This window comes from Anas acuta, chromosome 4, assembly GCF_963932015.1.
Source record: "Anas acuta chromosome 4, bAnaAcu1.1, whole genome shotgun sequence".
Taxonomy (NCBI): Eukaryota; Metazoa; Chordata; class Aves; order Anseriformes; family Anatidae; genus Anas; species Anas acuta.
The window spans coordinates 39,523,535-39,543,617 of record NC_088982.1 but is presented as its reverse complement, the minus strand read 5'-3'; the positions used below and the strand labels follow the sequence as shown (position 1 = coordinate 39,543,617).

General features: G+C 41.6%; 1 long non-coding RNA gene across 4 annotated transcripts in view; it reads left to right on the top strand.

Annotated features, from left to right (window-relative positions):
• Positions 1-1,135: 1,135 nt before the first annotated feature.
• The window catches only part of LOC137855992 (uncharacterized), a 43,958-nt gene continuing 25,010 nt past the window's right edge, over positions 1,136-20,083 (top strand). For 2 of the 4 annotated variants that reach the window (XR_011096127.1, XR_011096128.1), the window contains exons 1-2: positions 1,136-1,240; positions 14,467-14,582. This is a non-coding gene — a long non-coding RNA (uncharacterized lncRNA). The other 2 variants (XR_011096130.1, XR_011096129.1) reach the window with 2 other exon arrangements.

Below are 20,083 nucleotides of genomic sequence, written 5' to 3'. Positions count from 1 at the left end.
AGCATTTATGAGCAACAGATAGAGCAGCCCACCTGTGATTCCTAATCTGTGGTGTTCCCTTTGAAAATACCGTGTAACTGCTGGCCAGCGTTAACCTCACTGAACTGATAAATTCACATCCTCACACCAAAATGATTTCCTCTGGATTTACTCTTGGAAGCCTGAGAAATACTCTGAGCATACCAAGACTCAGAAGTAAGTCACCCTAATGCCAGAATAACTATAAGGCAGCACGTTGACTACACAGTTTTTATTAAGCAAAGTTCCCGAGATCAGCTATTAGGACACAGTAGGCCTGTTTTCTTCTGCCTGCGTTATTCATCAAGGTATCTCCCCTCTTTTAAAATATTAGAAGAGCTTCAAGTTACTCAGACTAGGGAGAGCAGATGATTTAATGCATACAGCGGTGACTCCTGTTTCTATTTAGAATAGGCCTGAATAAATATTATGGCTAAGCAGCATAAAACAGCTGTTCCACGCTGTGGGTTTTTTATTACACTTCATGAGCAATGCTTTGTACACCACAGATCTTATCTGAGTGGAATTTAATTTTATTGGCTTTATACATTCACAAGGCAGTTGTCTACATTTGTGTTAGTTTGCCTTTCCAAGGAAAATAGGTGCTCTTTACTTAACTTTCTTTAGATGCCTGCTTTAGTATGAATTTAATTGTGCCATAGAGACGTGCCTGCTTAATTGTCATTGATTTTGAAAGGAGCCCGGACAACCAGGTCAGATACTGATGTAGAAATCTGATCAGATGAATCCCAATCTTTTAGTCCAAAGTAAGTGCATCTTGTGAAGAAATGAGAATGACATTTAGATGGCTATAAGATTCATACTTTCCTATTTTTCCAGGAAAAAAAAAAAAAAAAGAAAAAAGAATTCTTTGAATAATGGAACTATGTCTGAGTTTCAGATGTAGAAATTGTTCAAGGTCAGTTACACTTCTTCATTGGCAAGGCAGTTTGGTCCTTTTTAACCACCAGTTTTAATATTTTGCAAAGCTTTATACACTAAAAGTTTGTTTTTTTTTTTTGTTTTTTTTTTTTTTTTTTTTTTTTTTAACACACTTTCTGCAAGGAAAATCAAATGGTTGAACAGAGCCCACTCTATGTAATGGCTTCCAGGTGTGGTCACAACCACAAATAATCTGGTCAAGATTAGCAGCCATTTACTCCTGAGAAGCAGTACCTGGCTTTGTGTACTCCTAGTTCATTGCAGAGAGGAAATATAACAGGTAATTCTAAACCACAGTAGAGATTACCAGCAGGTTATAAAATAAAATTATGAGATTTCTCTCAATGTGATTCCTAGTATTTAATCATGTTGGGAACATGCCTGTTACCCATTGCCACCTCTTAACTGAGACTGGTAGCGTTCCAGGGGAAGGTCAGCGGTTTTCTTGAGGTACGTTAATTTTATTCCCTGTAGCAGGGTGCTTTGTCCTCAGATTGCTGGGAGCCTAAGGGGATGTGTTTTGATAGCAGAGCGCAAACTTGTACCACTTTGAATTCACATTTCAGAAAAAAGATGAGTGGTATAAACTGAGTCTGTTCTAAGATTTTTTTTTTTTTTAATATATGAACAAGTTAGAGGATTTTATCAGTAGCCCATGAAACAGAAAATAGGATTTTTGACCAAGTGACTACAAATTTATATCTCTTCTGAATTCTTTTTGTAGACTGACTAGTAAAGAAAATAGATCCTGCAGGTATTTGAGCTGACATCTAATTTGTTTTAGCAATAATGTTCATATTTACAACTAAATCCTTCTGAGAATAAGTGGATCTGTCCTGTTGACTCTTGGTTTAGATTAGGATTAGCAAACACAACACTTGTTAACCTTAATGTGTTTATTCCTGATCAATGAAATTACTGAAGAATCTTGTAAGCCAACTCTAGTACAAATCAAGCTGCAAACTCAATCTCTTTTACTTCAGAAAACACAGAATATCTATTTACCTTCTTTTTCTTAAAATACAGTTGAAGCAGATATCTGGAAATTTCATAACTGAGAAAGCTCTGAGGGGCTGCAGCTGCTAAAGTGGCTTTATAACTTTATTTCACATTTCAGTATTTCTTGAGCATGCTGATTAAAATACACAAAATTCATTTGCTATACATGCTACTATGTAGCTCAAATCAGCACTTTTCCATGTGTTATCGCTTTAGTGCGGTTATGTTGATACAATTCATTTGCTCCTGTTCTTCATTACTATGCAGTAAAGGACTTAAAATAAATAAAAAAATAAAGCCTGGGACATAACCCTGCCAGAGCCCCCGGGCCTGTGGGCAGAGCTCTGTAAATTGTCACAGCTCCATTGCCTTCAAATGGCTAAATGTTAATGCCTCCCACAGCTGAAGGCTATCTGCCTGCTGTGAGATACACCAAGAGCTTTTTATTTATTTATTTATTTATTTTCCAGTGGCTTATTCTCTGCAGTGAATGTAGTAGCAGCCTTAAGGACCGCATCCAGCTGACCTAAATTTGGTAGGGCCTCTTTGGTCATTGCCTCCCTGTGCTTGGGTGATGCATCCAGCTCTCAGGGTGAAAGCATGTTAGTGGTTCCTATCTGAAAGCAGGGACTTACAGCCACTTGTTGCTGGCTTCACCAGCAGCAGCCAGTAGCCCAAATTCAGGGTGTGACTTGGAATTGTGCTGTGGGAGCTCTTAGAACAGCAAAGGTACCTTACATCTGTGCTTTCCTTAGTAGGTAGTATACCTTAGTGATATCAGCTGGTGTAGACAAAAATTGTCTGTAAGTAAAAGCTATGTTTTATTTATTTATTTTTTAGTGGATTGTGTGACTCAGTGAAGAATCATGCAGAATAAGGAAAATGGATGTAATGCTTTGTTAAGGTGTAAGTGTTGCCCTGTATTCTCTGCTAAGCAGCTGCATTGTAACAGCAGTTGTTGGATCCCTTGAGTTTCAGAAAAACCTGGATTATTACCAGATAATGCCTTATCTCTGAACTGATCCAAGTTCAAAGGCATGCCCTTCTATTTTGTGTCTCTTGAAAAGTTAATGATATCTCTCTGTGAAAGAGCTACGTGAACTGAGCAAGAGAGATGTATTAATGTAAGCTGGAAATGTAAGGAACAATGCCTTCTTGAAGGTAAATGTGTTACTAATGCATTTGTTCTCCTGCTTCACTTACCTCCAGTAGCTCATCTCTAGTCTCAGAGAGAGCACAAACATTACATGTTACAGACCACGGATGGTTGTAGGCACTCAGCACCTCTGAAACCTTTCCCTTTTTATCTTGCAAACATTAAAGGTAATATAAAGGTGACCTTCAAACTTGGATTTAAGTCTGAAGTAATTTCAAAGCTATTTGGTTTTAAAACCAGCTCTCAGACTGATTTGCCCTTTCTGTTGTTTGTTAATGTCTCTGGGGGATTGGGGATGGGGTGGAAAGACTGTATGGCCAGGCAGAAAAGCCTCCACATCATGCGTCCTGTGAAGAGGTTTGGCTTCTGCTCCATGTGCATGGTCTGAGAGAAGAAGCAGGAATGAACTGAAAAAAGGACTTGAAACTAGAGTTGATGTGGATCTGAGCACAGCTGCAGGAGTGTAAAGGCTTGCACATTAATGCTGAGAATCAACTACTGTGCTTGGACCTGTGTTTGCACAGGACAAATTTTCTCCAGTCCTGCTTAAGGGGCAACCTCAAATCCCAGTGACTTGGGTTTTGTGTGCATTTTCAGAAACATACTGTCAGGACAAATTTATTATATTTACAATAGACAGTTCAAACTCGAGGAGCGTAAATGCATGATGTGAATGCAATTTACTGTGTTGTTTAGCTTGATAGACCTGTGACTTTTAGAAAACCCAGGGACCGGTGAGCGTCAAACAGATCAGTTGGCATTGTGAGCTCATGTTTTGGATGGCTGAGAGATTTTTGAGGATCAGGAGGAATTTCTAAGCAAAGTTTGGTTTTGATCACATTCTGTTCTGGGTTTTCAGTGTCCTTTTAAGCTGTTCTTCCTCTTATCTCCAAACCCTGCTTTGAGTCCTCAGAGTCCCCAACCAAAGGGCAGTTGGCATTTTAAGCCAGTCTGTTTCATCCCAATGCTAATCAGCCCTGCCTCCTCCGGGTGAATTAGGTAGAAACATGTCTTTGTGAAAAACGTGAGTTGTTTTGATAACTAAGGCTTGTGAACAAAAATGGGGTGCTCTGAATCTAGCAGACCCAGGATTACGCTTATGGTTGGCACTGCCTCTAAGGTGGTATTGCATCACATTTGACACTGTTGTAGGTGTATCAGACAAGCTGTGAAGAAGAGGGAGTTTCTCATATTTTTAATAGTTCAGTAAGTCAGAGGAAAATGTAAATTCCTCATATTTAATGAGAAATCTGGCAGTGAGTGAGAACCTTCTGAGATTTCCTCTTGTGCTGTACAGCCTGCTGGTAAGTTGGGGCCATAGTTGTTAGACATAGGCTGATGGAGACGCCGATAGCAAACAACAGGGGAAGGTGTGCTGATTTGTCACTAGAGAGATAACTCCAAATAAATAGAAGCTGAACCAAACTCCTTATCAGCACTTTCCTTCCAGTCTTGGTGAGAAAGGGCTTTTCTTTTTAAGCATAACATCATGCGCATACAGACCAAATAATGAGAAGACAAGCAGTCCTTGGTTGTATGTGGGAAAAACTATCTCAAGCTGAGTTGCATGCAGGTGGATTTGCACTTTCTACTCTATCAACACAACCCATTTAAACCTCACCAGGATTTAGCTTTTACTACTCTATATTGCTGCAGCTATCCTCATGGAAACTGCTTCTGCCTGCTTTGTCATAAGGATCAATCGCTGTGCTTATGTTTTTATTGGAGTGGTCATGTTTGGCTGAAGGACTACTGATGTCTCAGTGGGATCTACAGAGGTCTGTGCCCATCTCTCCCTGTCTGTAGAAACAGGCTTCCATGCTTATTATGGAAGGAAACGATTGCAGCCTATATTCCTTTGCAGTATGCTTAGGCTGAAGTTAATCTTTGCAAATCTAATGAGGGGTTCGGTGGAATAGGCAGGATGGGAACTTAACTGATTCCCTCTAAATGAGCTTAGTAACAACCAGGAGTGCTGCATATGGATCAAATTGCCTTCAAGTGTCAGGCAGCTTTAAGCTTTGATAGTGGGGTAAAGCTTTTCTGGAAGCTACATTGTTTGATTGGAGATGCTTGCTTGCTGTTCTCGAGGAGTTATGTGTGAGGGGGAAAAAGCCTCAATGTATCTTTCTGCACAAACCTGTGATAATTACTGGTGAAAAGGGAAGATGACCATGGCAAAGAATTGTACCTGCCTCTCATGAGCAACATGTTTGATCTGTAGTGAGAAGATATAAGAAACTAAGTTTTGTTCTTCTGCATGAAAAGTGCACCAAAAAGACAAAAGCTGAAGTTTGGGGGGAACGTGTAATTTAAATAACCAAATTCAGACATCTGTCTTCCAGTATTGAGGCTCTGTTATTGCTTTCATACCTGGTGGCGCATGCCTCTTTGCTTTCCTGTACTTAGGAACTACTTTAAAAATTTGTTTTTGAAACTGTAATTGCTTGTGTTAGAGGAAACTTTATTAATCTTTTCCTGAGTTACCAAAATGGACTAGCTTACCAAAGATAGCACTGAGGGCTTGCATTTCCGTAGTGTCCTTTCTTCCAAAGGATGCAGGTCACTTGGTTTGGGTTATGGCTGTCCCATGGCTGTAATGGGAAGCCACGACACGTAGCAGCCAGCCAGCTATACTCACTGGCAGGTGTTTATAGCTATAACTCACTTTTCTATCGTCTGATTCAGAACAGAAAGGTTCCTACCATGCGTGTGGCAGGACAAAGTCTGGAAATAAAAAAAACAAACAACAAAACTCTACTGAAAGTACGGAAGGTGTATATAGGTAGGTAGCATGCAATTACTTATCTGGGATTGAGTTGAGTGTTGCCCCTGTAAGAGCCAACATTTCACTGACGTATAGGCTTTTTAGCTATGCATAGTTTTGGACGCGTCCCTCATATAATCTAAGTCTATTTTGTGCTGTGGTCTTTCTCCCCAGCCTCTCATACATAAGCTGCCTTTGGCTTTGGCACTAACAGCAGCATAAGTTAATCAAATTCCACGCAATTTCACCCTTTTGTGTGATGTTTCGCTTGAGAGCAGGCTTTGGGGTATGAGAGATTCATACAGCATGTGCACAATTTCAGGGAGAGAAGGGGGAAAATCAGGACAGACTGATAAGTGACCCAGCTAACCTCCCTCCCAGTATACAACCCCTGCTTTTTTCTTCAATACACTTTCTTTCAAAGCAATCTCAGTCTTTCATCAGAGCTTTCCAGTGCACTCCCAATGGGTTTACATAAATCTCACTGTTCTTGCTCTTTTTTTTCCCCCTCCCCCCAAGTCCGTGTGTTTCCATTTCTTTAAATCTTTTATCCTCAGGTTGCTACCGATGGCAATACGGATTACCTATCGGCACCTCCAAATATTTCACAAAGTCCTTGCCTGTTCTCACCCTGCAGAGCTTACAGGCACAGATGTGATGAAAGAAATTTGAAAGGCACAGCTAGGCAATCCTGAGCCAGGCTGAGTGCATTCCCCTTTTTTACAGCTTATTGCTTTCTGGATGTTTCTTTTGACCGGTCATCAATCATTGTGGTGGTAACTCTGAAGTTATTCCTGAAATATCTGTTCCTCTGATAAAACTTAACAATAGCACATACAGTGCAAGAAAAGAAAGGCGTTTGGGGCTTCAAGTTAAACAAGGGCTTTGTTCTGACTCTTGTCCACCCCTATCCCCCTCCCTTTTTTTTAAAGTAAAAGATTTTCCTCAGCAGGACCCCACTAGTTAGCCTACGAGAGACCTCTATGTGCATAAGAGGTGATCAGAAGCGGGTCTGAAGACAAATGGGGTGCACGCAGCCTCCTACAAGAGAGCTCCAGGGCACGGAAGAGAAAAGCAGGATGCCAGCTTAGAGCTTCCTTTCAGCCGCCAAACCTTACCTTTCCTGGGAAGTTTTTTAGAGTGCTTCAACTCTGAAAGCGCCTGGTGAGCCCAGCGGCAGAGGCAGATCACTGCCTGAGTGATGGAACAGGCCCTCAAACCCTGCTGCAACCTTTCAAAAGGCAAAGAAGCATAAGGAGCTCCGTGCAGCCCAGCTGTCCCTTCTAGGGCTCAGAGGCACCGTGTGAGAGCTTGTGGTTACCTCTGCCTGCATCAGGGGCAGTGGGGTGGCTGGTATGAGGCAGTAATTTGAGGGGCCTTATCCTTCAGGAGGTGCTGCAATCCCAGGTGTTTGCTTAAACACTTTCCCTCTGAGCTGTATTCATTTTTTATGGGGTGAGAGGTAGAAGCGAGTAAAAATAACTCCTGTCTTTACCCTGTTCCTGCATTGGTAGGGCTCTTCCCAGAGCTTTGATTTGCTCCTTTTCTTTGCTTGGATTATTTCCATTTTAAGGCCTTAGACGCTTAGAAGTGAATCACCCTTGTAATTGAGCTGCAAGCTGTGAGCCTTTCTCCGTTCTTTGATTAATCTGGCCCATTGATCAGAATCATTTTTGGGAAACTCTGGAAGCTTCTGAGTTGCTCTTGGTGTTTAAGATGTTCCCGTGCTTTTGATTAACTCAAATAAAAGAGTCCTGGCAGGACTGATGGATTCTTTTGCCCCAGTAGTGATGCTGGCAGTTCATTCTTGTCCATCAGCTCGACGCTTTGCAAAGAACTTGCAAATGAAGAAGTTTTTATTACCTTATTACCGGTGGATAGAAAGGCAAGGGAAATGGGTCTAGATTAGTCAGACTTCAGTGGCTATTTGCAGCAAAAGGCAGAAAAGTTCAACAACCAGATTAGAAGTGGAAAAAAAAAGATTTTTCAGATGCCAAAGAATCCAGTCATCCATCCTTAACCTCTAGAGTAAAACTCATCTCTAGAGTAAATACAGGAGTTACGCCGGGGATTGAGTTAGCTGTAAGTTTACAAGAGGCAGCTCTCAGCAGATTGACATTGCACAAAAGCTTCCTATAGAGCCCACAGTAATTTATCTATGAAGAAATTGCCAGGCTTTGTAGCTCTTTAAAAGTTCAGACTACCTCATTTTTGCTGGAAATTGTTTGTTTAGCTGCTTTAGTTCTACTTGTCCGAGTAGTCTTTCACATGACGCAGATCTTGTGGTGGTGGTTGGTGGTATAAAAAATACCCAGGTAGAAAGGTTTAGTTTGCCACTGTTTCATTGTAAGAGAGCTTAAGCTTACAATGGATCTGCCATCAAAATGAGCAGGAAAAAATGCATATAAATTGCAATGGAGGAAATCTGAATAAAATATTAGGGAAAACTTCGTGAAGATGATGATGGTCAGAGCACTGGGAAATAACATTGTGGCCCCTGCCTTTCTGGAGGCTTCCAGGATGAGGTTTGAGAAATATTTGTAGGGAATAACATGGGTGTAGTGCAATTGTCCTTGGGGCAGGAGCCTGCAGCCAGTGCCTCAGTGTTCCCATGCAGCTCTGTGTCTCGCAGAAACCCGGCAGTGTGAAGGCAGTGAGCCTGCTGCAGGTTTGCTCAGCTCAAGTGGAAGAAAGGAGGAAAGGCACTGAGGTTTGTTTTGTGTGCCTTCTTGTCTGCCTCAAGGCGTTGGCAGTGTGCATTTCCTGCATTTAGGATCAATCGGAAGGACACATACAGAAGTCTTAATTCTCCATTCATTTAAGTTAACCACAAAAAAGGTCAGTTTATTTTCATACATGCGCACTACGCCATGCGTTACATTTTTGTAGCTTTAGCTAAATGCAACGCTCTAGGCTGTCATATGAAAAGATCATTTAGGATTAAAGGTAGCGTATATTTTTATTTGCCCAATCCCAGGCACAAGCAATTAGACACGTGTGATTTCTTGCTCAAAAATAAGCTGAAAAAGATAACTGCAGGCATTTCTGGGAACTCTTGAATGGCAGTGCCATATGCTGTTCTTATATTGGAATAGAAAATAAATACATTTCCCTGCCACATTTCGCAGATTATTTTGGGTGATAAACTGTGGGAGATCAGTAAATGCCTATTACTGATTAACGCTATCAGGAGTGCTACAGGAGCAATTCCCAGTGCCCTGGGGAAGAGAGTGCTTGGGGGGCCCCCAGAGCACTGGGAAGGGGGCCCTGTCCAGTCTTGCTTTCTGTGTTTATCTGCTGGTACCAGGTTGTAGTGCAGGACCAGGTCTCTCACCACACCAGCTCAGGTGGCTTTATGGGGGAAGGTGGGCAGGATAAAGACTTTTACATCTTCCTCTTGTGATTCTGTGCTACCGGTCTGTGAGGCACGGGCTTTCATGTCTCCTGATGATGCAGTTGCAGCTCTCTCTCTCCATCTGTACAACCATCACCATCTGCTAAATGGTATGTTTTTGTTTAGGATTTGGGCAGAAGAGCTTTTGAGGTGTGTTTGGCTCCATAGGGAGGCTTCTAAAGAACCATACCTGTTTTTCAGGCTGTCCAAGGTCAGAACTGGATAGGATTTTTGAGATCACTGGCATCTAGCATGTATTTATGGTTCTGGCATTAAAGCAGATTACATGAGTCTGTTATTTCCCTTGTTTTCTTGCATTTATGCTGTTTGCTTATTGCTTTTCGCTGCCTGGGCAAGTTCAGTAACTGTGTGCAGTATGCTGGCTTCAGTAGTTAATGATTTATTTGTTTTAAAGACAACTTTTCTTACAGTGTTTTCTTTCTCCTGGAAAGCATTCTGCTGGTATAGATGAATATTGATTGATTGTATTTGTAAGGCTGAGAGAACAGATTTGCTTGGGATTCATTTGGCTCTCTAAACTATAGTGCGGACCTTGTACAGTATCTCATCAGCAGGCAAAGCCACTTCTCCTGCATCTTCCAACCTCAGATAAGGGTTGGGCTTTCTTTTTGGTTTATGCTCCTGAGCATCAGATTTACTACTGCCATAAAAAGGGCTTACTCAGTGTGCCCAGTGGAGCAGTGTCTACCAGAGGTTAATCCAGTGGTGAACATCCTCTGTAGTGTGTTTGTGGCAGCACAGATCTTACGGATTTCTGCTTTCTCCCTTGTCTGTGGTGCTCCCGTTTTAAATGATGAAAGAGGATTTTAAACTTGTGCAGAAAATGGCATCCTTGCTGAGGGCGCAGTAGATCACGCAATTTATAGCACATATCTGCTGCAGGCTTGTAAAGCCTGGGAGTTGCCTACTGGAAAGGAAAACTGCCCTTCCTTACGGGGTGTTGCAACAGCTGAGTCAGCAGGTAGGGTTGAACTTGCAAGTCCCCAGGATTTATGAAAGAGAGGGCTGCCAAGATGCAGCCATTCATCAAGGGCCTTCCACTTTTTTTTTTTTTTTTTTCCCCTCCCATAACCATCTATTTGAATAAAACTCCAGTTGTGTATTAGATTAGGTTTTACCATTGTCACCAGGTTTTACAAAATGGGTTATGGAAGCTTAGCAGAGGGTGGTATTAAGATGTACATGAGTAACCACAAATTTACAGGCTGTGCTTTCTGTGGGTTAGTTTGCTATTTGTGAGATCATGAGAGCAAAAGTATATATTAGCGTATTAATAGGCAAAATAACTAAAGATGTTACAACCTGTGCAGATTATCTTGTCACTGGGTCTTTCTACATTCCTTCTGCAGTACTGCCTTGTCAACTGTACTTTTTGTTTTGTATTTCTTCCACTCCGTTTGCCTGAAGGCCTGTCTTAAAACAACAAGAGAAGCAGAGTGGTTGCTTTCTGTGTAAGAAATGTTCTGTTTTTAAATAGAATTTCAAGAATCGTAATGTGTTTTGTGAATGATGGAGCCATCATTCCCTGAGATAAAGCGTCATTTCTTTTAGCATAGAAAAGAGAAAACAAAGGAAAGGTCTCTGCAGTCTGTTACTCTGACATCTTACTTACTATTAACCTAAGTTAGGTGTCTAGGCTAAGCCAGGTGTTGTCACTCCCTCAGTAGTAAATGAAGAGAGAGAAGCACCTGAAGGGCTTGGTCCATCCAAAGAGAAGTTTCTAAGACGCAATGCGCTTTTGGAACAGCTTCTTCCAGTGACTGCAGACAGAGCTCAAACAGTTGATGAAAAGTAAATGTCTTTTAAATGGTTAGTATCAGTTGGATAAATCCAACGCTCGTTATGAGAGTGCTCTCATCTGGGAAAGTTGAAATAAACAAAATCATTTCATTTAAACTTCCTATGAGAATTGTGACTTCTGAGCAAAAGCAAACTCTGAAACATATGTTTGAAATGATCTTTGTTTGGGAATTGTTTTGCAATGTGTCCTTTTCCAGTGTAATGTGAGCCTTCTGTGGAATGGTATGTGAGACAGCTTGGAGAATCTGAGTTGTAATTGGGGAATAAGGGCAGGAAATAACCAGGTGGTTCTTTATTTAAATAAAACATTGAAGTAGTGTATGGAGGGGGTGCTTGTATATTTTGTCTTCTCTGTTTTTTTGGTGGAAAACTGAGACATGCCATGGAAAAAGACTTTGGGTTTAAAAGCAAAAAAACCTTAGTTTTCTGTCATGGTGGTTTAGACATTTTTTTCTTTTTTTCTTTTCAGTCTGCTTTACAGATTTCTGTCTATCTGGAATACAAGTAGTGTGGTTTGTGTGTTAAGGTATGAACTCAGGCATGTGTGACTGACTCTTAATTCCAGGAGTTTGCAAGGAAAGAGTGAGGCTAGGCAATGTCTGTCTGGGTGAAAGATGACAAGCTCTGTGTTGTAGGTCTGAATGTTTTGTTTTTTTCTCTTCTTTTGTCTGTAAATTTAGAAGAGCGCAATGGCTCTCAATATACATCACTCTGCTGGTCTCTGTTAAGGAAGAAACTTGGTGGTGAGCTCATATGGGTTAGTCCTGATGACACAAGTCAACAAGCAGGCACTGGCTGGTTCAGGCAACCTGCTGAAGATGAAACGAAAGAGAGCACACAAAGAAACAATTCCCATGCAAGGAACTTTGCTGCTCAGCTAGGATTATGGAGGAAACAAAACTGCTCTGTAATCTGCCATAATTGCAGCAAACCAGGCTAGCGGTTCTTCCCAGCTTTCATCCTTTTGTGAGGACTTTGCTTAGCAGAGACACTGTGCCGGTGATGCACAAAAAGAGAAGTGTCATCGGGCTGCTCTGTGGCCATTGTGCCTGTGACAGACCCATCAGAACATGTGTCTGCAATAAATGTGAGCCACAGACAACTTAATTAAAAAAAAAAAAAGAAATGCCAGCATCTGGGCAGTTTGATGCTCAGCTTTACTGGAGCTTAGGGATGTTGGATCTCCTGTTCCACGTAATTGTATAAACAGACTTCATCATCTCCTCCCCAAGCAGGTCCTCTAAAGGTAGTGCAGATGAGTGAAGCATTGAAGGGTGGCAAACCTATGACTTTCCATCTTTCTCTTTTTTTCAATTTTTTCCCTTTTTGTAATGAATAGGGGTGTTGTCAGCTGCCTGCATTGTGTTCATCACTGTCAGGGCTGGCAGTGTAACAGATAACTGGATGGATTCAAGGCCACCCAGGGAATGGAGCCTGACAGGACCTCATTCATCACTTCCATTTCAGAGGTCTCTATGGAAGAGCTGGCATCAAAGAAGTAATCAAGGCTCACAGGACCATGTGGGGGTTTGGGAGGAGTGCTCTGCATTGCAAACAAACCGAGCTGTCAAATCTGTTTTGTAAATGAAGTGTTTTTCTGGAGACTGTGTTTATAACTGTCACCCTAAGCATACTCCCCATAATATACAACTACTGTGGCAGCCCAGGGCCACAACCCGGTCTATTCCCAGCTTCCAAAAAAAAAAAAAATTGCAATCGCAGGGAGAAGTTAAAAAGGTGTGTGTGGGGAGGTGGGGGCGTTTAAAATACGGTTCATCCTAATGGTTTGTTTTATCAGGTGGCCTCTCTATCTTCGGTTCTGGTCTCGGCACCCGAGCCCCATTCATCTCATGTAATTGGCCCGCTAAGCATGATGCCTTGCCTTCTGCAGACCAGGCACACGGTGCAATTTGCCACCGGCTATGTGAACTTCGTGACAGCAAATGAGTTTGCCCTAAAGATAAAAAATATCCAAGGGGACAAAGGGAAGGCATTTGTCAGCCGTGAGAGGCTGGTACTGATAGCCCTTACATATGAAATGATGCCAAAAGCTTTAGGTTTCCATCGTGACAACAGGTGAGCTGTCTGCTCAGCCTGGTGACTGCTCACCTCTCAGTCTCTCCTGACAGGCAGGATAGGTAGCTGTCTGCACATACAGCACACAAAGAAGGAGGAGTTCATGAAAGGAAGAGTGTCTGTACTAAAATTTTATGGTACACTTAACTACTTTGGACTGGCAGAGTAGAAACTTCCTATTGGATTACCATTTTTATTATTAAATACTGTAAAACACTTACTGTGACTTATGCTTCTTAGAAATTATGTGTGTGTGCTAAGAATAGCTTTACATAATGCAGTGGATATTTTCTTTTAAGTTGCTAAGTTTTTTTCTGAGTCCTAAGCTCTCTTGAGGCAGCAAAAGCTTAGTAAATCCTGGAAATAATACTGATTGAATGCAGCTTTAGATGACAGAATGAAACAAGCAGAGGTAGTGCAAGGCCTTCCCCTGCTTCAGTAGCCTGGGTTACGCTCGGTGTTGGCTGCCCAAACCATTCCTAAAGGACAACCCATGGCAAAACATTTGCCACACTGAGAATTTCATAAGATGGCAATGATCTTTATTCGTACAGCACTTTTCACCCAGGAGAAAAACACAGCGCTTCACAAAGCAATTTTTACAAGCTGTACACCACCGAAAAACAAGCTCCTCCAGGACGAAATACATCAGCTGCTTCACAGCAGCACCACTGCATGAATAAAATAATAAAGCTATTTGGAGAGGAGTTAATGGCTGCCATCGAGCCAGTCAGTGACTGACAGGCAGCAGTAGGTTTTGCTGAAGGTGATGGGTGTCCTGAACTCCTCCATTTCAGGAGAACAGAGGGTTGCAATTCAGTGTCCCTTTGCACAGCGAAAGCTGGAGGGAGCAGTGAGCCCTCCCCTGGTAACAGGCTGGGTGGTGAGGGGCTCCTCAGATGCTGTGGAAGGAGGTTGATGAAGGAGGTGAAACAGGGTGGGGAGGTGATAGCTCACCAGCTACGTTGACAGGTCTCAGTCTCATTCACCTCAGAGCTTTGTCTTTGACATCCTCAGCACCAGACAGTGCTGATGATCTTTGCAGACAAAGGAGATTTCACCAAAGACTACCTGTATGCATACAGCTCCCCTTTGCAGGCTAGGAAATGACCTGACAAGTCTTGCAAGATGAACTAGGTGCTCAGGCCAAGGGGTTAACAATGATCTAGTTCAGTGAAGTGGCATGAAGGCAATTGGAGCCACGGGGGCTGAGGAGGCTAAATTTCTGTGAAAAGTGTTAAGATATTTTATATGTCTCAGCTATCTGCAATTTCTCCTTCACATGTATTTTAGGAATGCTACCTCTGGAGACAAATCATGTCCTTTTCCTGGGTGGTGGAAGGATACTTTGGTGCAGAGAAGTGTATTGCTGACCAGACCTCCTCCAGAATCTGACCGGCTTCCCAGAGGTAACTTTTTTTAATATAATTTCACTACTTCTGGTTGTACATCAGCTTCAGCAGTCAGATGGTGAGAACTTAAGAAGATTTAACAACATGTAGAATGGGAATTTGCTCAAGTGAAGAACTACTTGCAAAATTCAGACACAATTGGATTTGGTATTCAGACCCAATGTTGTAATTTAGGACCATCTTTTGTTTACAGCTGTACTTATTACTGGCATTAAAACTTCAGGAATTTTCTGTGGCACAGTGGAAGTCTCAGTGAGAATCACCATGTGAAGGTCAAAAGGAACATTAGAGAAATTTGGAGGCACATTAGGGTCTGAGAGGAAAAAAAAAGAACTGTGAGTAAATTGAAAAAGAACATTGGAGAACTATATTGGGTCTTGTAGTGAAGGACACAGATTCCTAGTTAGTGGCTTCTGTGATCATGTCACTGTTAAATGAACAGCTGGACCAGCTGCTATACAGTAAAAAAAAAAGTCCAATTTGCAGTTATGATACTATAAAAACCTTGTAATCCCTCACTTCCAATTGCCACATGAACATGTCTTTTTGGTATGAATAACTGGGTTTACTGCTACATAAGAAATAAGAAATGCATGTATTTCATTTTATTCAACACAGTTGACCCTGGAGATGTTCACAAAATGTGTCAAGCTATGCAAATCAAGTCAAAATAAATATAGTAGAATCAGATGTTTAGAATTTGTTTAAAAACAAACAAACAAAAAAACACAACAGTGTAACAGGGAGAAATCTGGATGCACATGTAGACCTTGGCCTGTGACTTGAAGATGAATCTGGTTCTGGCCATATCATGTTGCCTGAGAACTGAGGTTGCTCCATAGAAAACAGCTGTCCCAATCATGCAACTCCATGAAAAACATGGAAGCAACATCTTCAGTATGTAGTAGGAGGCAATTTTGTAAGGGCATGGGAGTCCCACAGCTGATAAGTGTGTTAGCCTTACAGAATTTGAAAACAAGTAGATGTTTTGGATTAGGTAACATACTTGTTCTTCATGTTATGTAACCAAGAAAATCAAAACTTCAGTTGCTTTGCTAGTATTTGGAAATTCTCCTCTGTAAAGAGCCTGTCCTCCATTTCAGTATCCTTATTTCCTCTTATGCTGAGATCAACTACACTTGGATGAAATTATAAACTAAGAGGAAAGGTGAGGACAGAATTGCAAATCAGGGATGAACTGCTTTGAGGTTACAAAACAGAGGGAGGAAAACAGAATCTTTGCTCCTCTTTATTGCAGTAGAACCTGGAGCTGTGCTTGTGCAGAAATAGAAGCACAAAACAGAAAAAGCAAGTTGTCAGTTACCAGCAACTTGTTATGGAACTGGATTTGATATTTATAGTACGTGGAATGGAAGGGGGAAAAGACAGGCTTTTTTTTTCTACTGCAGAAGGCAGACCTGATGGTGTTGAAGGTCATGTAACTTTGCAGTCTCTCTTATGTAGTGAGTAATGAGCAACCAACTTGGGGGAAAAAAAAAAAAAGACTTTTTATCTCATTAAGAAAACAGTGCGATCTAATTAGCATAGCCTGTTTTTAATTAGTATGTAAGATCAGCTATGGTAATGAAAGGGAAACAAGAAAGCTGGACAGAAGTTTACTGGGGTTCAACTGTGCAAAAATAATTATGATAGAGCAGCTCCTAAAACATAAATAATTTGAAGCAATTCCTTTTGATAAACAGTATACTAAAGATCTGCAAAATAGTAACAAATGATAACAGCTGAAATAGATGTCAAGGCATGTTTGCCTTCATCAAAGGGGTAATAGAATTATTTATGTTTTCTGGCATCTGTAATTTTTACCTATTGAAGCTGAAGAAGCAATCGTAGCTCCTAAACGATAATTGCAAATATGGTATTTCTGCTGTAATTAATTTTTCTGATTGTGGCTGAAACAGGCTATTTCTCGTGATACGTCTGATACAAGCAGTCTCAGCTGAAGGAGGCAGCTCTTGTAGGTGGTGACTGTGGTTTTTAAAAAGAAATCTCCCCTCTTGTAGCCTTGGCGGTGTTGTGCTTCCTGTAGGTGCTATTGTGTAATTCGAGAATAGTCTTTCAGCTATTGTGGTTTTAAAGCCAGCTGAGGAAAGGGTTAGAGAGCATGGTGCTAAACCCCTGCAGTGCCCATTGTTAGTGGTGCCCTGGCCCTGTTCCAGGGGACAATTGGGCCCTGTGACAAAGTGATTTTGCCAGGTGGTGCTGAGGAGGGATCTGCAAAAAAAAACATTTCTGACTTCTGTACCAGCTGCTACAGCACTGCACAAGGGATCTCTGATGGACAAAAATGACCTTTAGGGCATGGTGAGGCTCTACTGTCAACAACCTCCCCATGTAGTACAAACTCTGTGCCAACTAGTGTGCTTCATCAGTGCTTGTGTGGCAGCAAAACCTTGTGGGTATGGGCTATCCAGGCCACTGTGTCAAACCACTTCCTTGTTGCCTTTCAGCAGTCTTCGTTTTTAATGTTATGATATGGATTGATCCTCTTCCTTCACATTTGTTTTCACCACAGGCACGGTAGGTGGTTTCATTTCAGCTGTTATTTACAGGGTAGTCCAGTAGAGGGAATAGGCTGGACTCTCAAAAGCGTGTCAGTGGCAGCTAAATAATGAAAGGTGGTGGTTTGAGTATCTGTGGCTGAGCAGTAAGCACAAAAATAACATCAGTCCATGGCAGGATTTGTACTCGCTCTGTACTCTGCTGCCAGCCAGGCTTTTGGACCCTCTATGCACCATGTGAAAGCAGTATCTGGTTGTCCTGGTTCATTTCTTTTAAAACTTCTGGAAAGAGAAAGGGAGGAATTGCTTGCAGAGGGAGTGGGGAAGGAAGAGAGGAGGGAGCTGTAAACATAAAAATTATGTTAAAAATAAAATTGTCCTCCTGGAAGTGGTGGGAGCATGTTTGTCAAAAGAGAAGATAGGAAAAGTCTGAGACTAAACATAACTGAAGGCAGAGGCTTTAAGGTGCTCTGTGAGCTCAAGGTGATAGCCTCCACTGCTAAGAACCAATCCTCTGATTTTTATTTTTTGTCCCTAAATACTCTTACTGCATGATGAATAGGGACTCTGCCTAAATTAATGCCTAACTAAAGTCAGTGCAGCTCTCCTGTTTCCTGATAATGTGTTTTTAAAGTGCCTATAGCTGGCAGATCTGGGATGCTGCAAACATAATAGAAATAAAACTGGACTCAGTGGCCTAGTTCATCAAGCACTCCAACAGCCATCACCACAAAAAGGAAAACAGGCAAAACAGTCTGGGGAACTACGAGCACTTGAAAAGAGCCAAAGCAGGATAAGAAGGTGCTGTTCTGGTGCAGCAAACAGACAATTCAGAGGGAAATTTAGGACAGAGAAGAAAATAAATGGCAGTTGCAGTCACATTGGCCTAGGGATCCTGTTACTCAAGTACTTTAGGGCTAACTATTAAGGGCTTTCATGTGCTATCAGCAAGACGTTGTGTCAATACGCCTCGTATTGGTGTACTGCCAATTCTTTCTGGATAACGTGGAAAGTGAAGTATGCATTTATAAGTGCCAGGAGATAAACCTTGATTTCCAAGTTATGTTTATGTTTTTCTATTAAAATTTGTCATTGGATTCATCTGTTACATAAACATAAATATGGGAACACAGTGAGCTGGGCCATCAATACATTTCATGGTAACATTGACATCATAACCCACAGGAATTTTGCTCTTGCGGTTTATTTTGCTAGTCCCAGAACTGTGGGAAGTATTTATGGTCTTCACGATTCACCGATTATATTTATAATCACTAGAAAGACTCATTTGTATTTGGTAAGAAGATTTTTTTTTTTAAAGATTTATTATTTTTATTTCTCCAGACTACAGCTAGAATTTAAAGCTAAAGTTCAGCAATTTATAAGTGCTTTTCTGTCATACACCCAAATAGGATTCACCTTCCGCTGTGGTGGGAGATCTGTTAGTATCCTGAGCAGGTCTGAATGCTCTGGCAGTGGCTGAGCTGGGGGAGGAGGAGAGCTGGGTGGTTTGTTTGATGTAGTCAACAGTGTGTGAAAGAAATACTGCATGCTCAAGGTCACGCTCGCAACCCTGTATCACATTGCATGAGCAGCGTCATTTGAAATCTTATGTGATGGCTGAAGCTGCCAGAAATAAAAGAAGATGCTCTGGAATAGCATTGGTTCAACTTTATTCCTCAGCTGTCAGAGATTTCTGTGCTTATGAAACCCTTTGGGCCTCCCCTTCCCCATCTGGCTTCGTGTTGGTCCCCTAGCAAGTGTGTTGGGGTGGCTGTAAGCTGCTTGCCTTGGAGGGCTCGCTGTCACGTAACTTCAAATAATTCCCCAGGATGGAGGTGCTTGTGTTTCCCTGCAGTGAGTTAGAGCTGGAAGCCTGTAGGGCTCAGGCAGCTTCAGTGGGTTTTGGATAGTATCGTCACCTTTCTCTATCTGAATTACTTTCTTTGTTCAGGGTACAATTTCACCGAAGTTAGTCTTCGTCTTTCATGGGGTCACTGTCATGTACTGACCTGAATATGCTGATTTGCTTCTGCAGTACAGGACATAGCAGGAAGTGTAGTAAATAAAAGGAAATGTTTGTCCTTGGAGAGGAGTATTCTCACTTGATGCTAGAGCAGCCATTGCTCTGCTTTCATTCAGTTTGACTTCTGGGAAAGAATGATGCCATTCAAGGAGGTTTCCTCCATGAAGCCAACAATAAGGAGTTCCCACCTTGGGAGAACAGGCTACAGGAAGGGGGTGTAAATAAAACACAAATGAGATGGGGCCCCAACCCCTTAGTTTGAAACCCAGGTTAGTAACAGCGACTTCACTGGAGAGATTCCTGGCCATGCAAGGGTGTAATCTACATTTAAAACAAAATCTGGAAAAAGAGAGAAAAAACTTCTGTTACTATGTATGGTTTTGCCATGCCCCATTTTTCACCTGCCCTAGTGCCCACCAGCTCGGAGAGAAGTTTTTTTCAGTTCAGCAGGTGTTCAGGGGGAGCTCCCATTCTTTGCTTCTTCTTATATAGACTTTGTTCTTTCTTTGCCATGTTTTGATCTCGATGGCTGGGTTAGCTGCACTCTTGATTAAAAAAATATATATTTTTGTGTAGGTACAAAATGTCTCAGCATTGCTGAGGTGTGTGAGAAGAATAGTGTCAGCTGATTTTTTTTTTTCCTGCTTCTCAAACCAATCTGTTCCTTTGAGCTGGCAAGCAAGAAAGAACACAGCTCTTCAGAACCTGTTCTTCCTAAGTAATAATAATTAAGAAATGCTTTTTCTGCACTGTATTTGCCTAGTAATTTTACCTTTGTTAATTCTAAGAGCAAACCCTCTAGTGGCATTAGTGATCCTGAACATAAGAAGGATTTATACCAAAATCCCAGTTCTTAATCTCATGCAGTCTGAAGCGTTTAATGTTTGATGAGGTTTGTTTTCTGAAGTTTGATATCTGTGCCTCTGAGAGTTTAAGCGGTGTAGTCCCTTCAA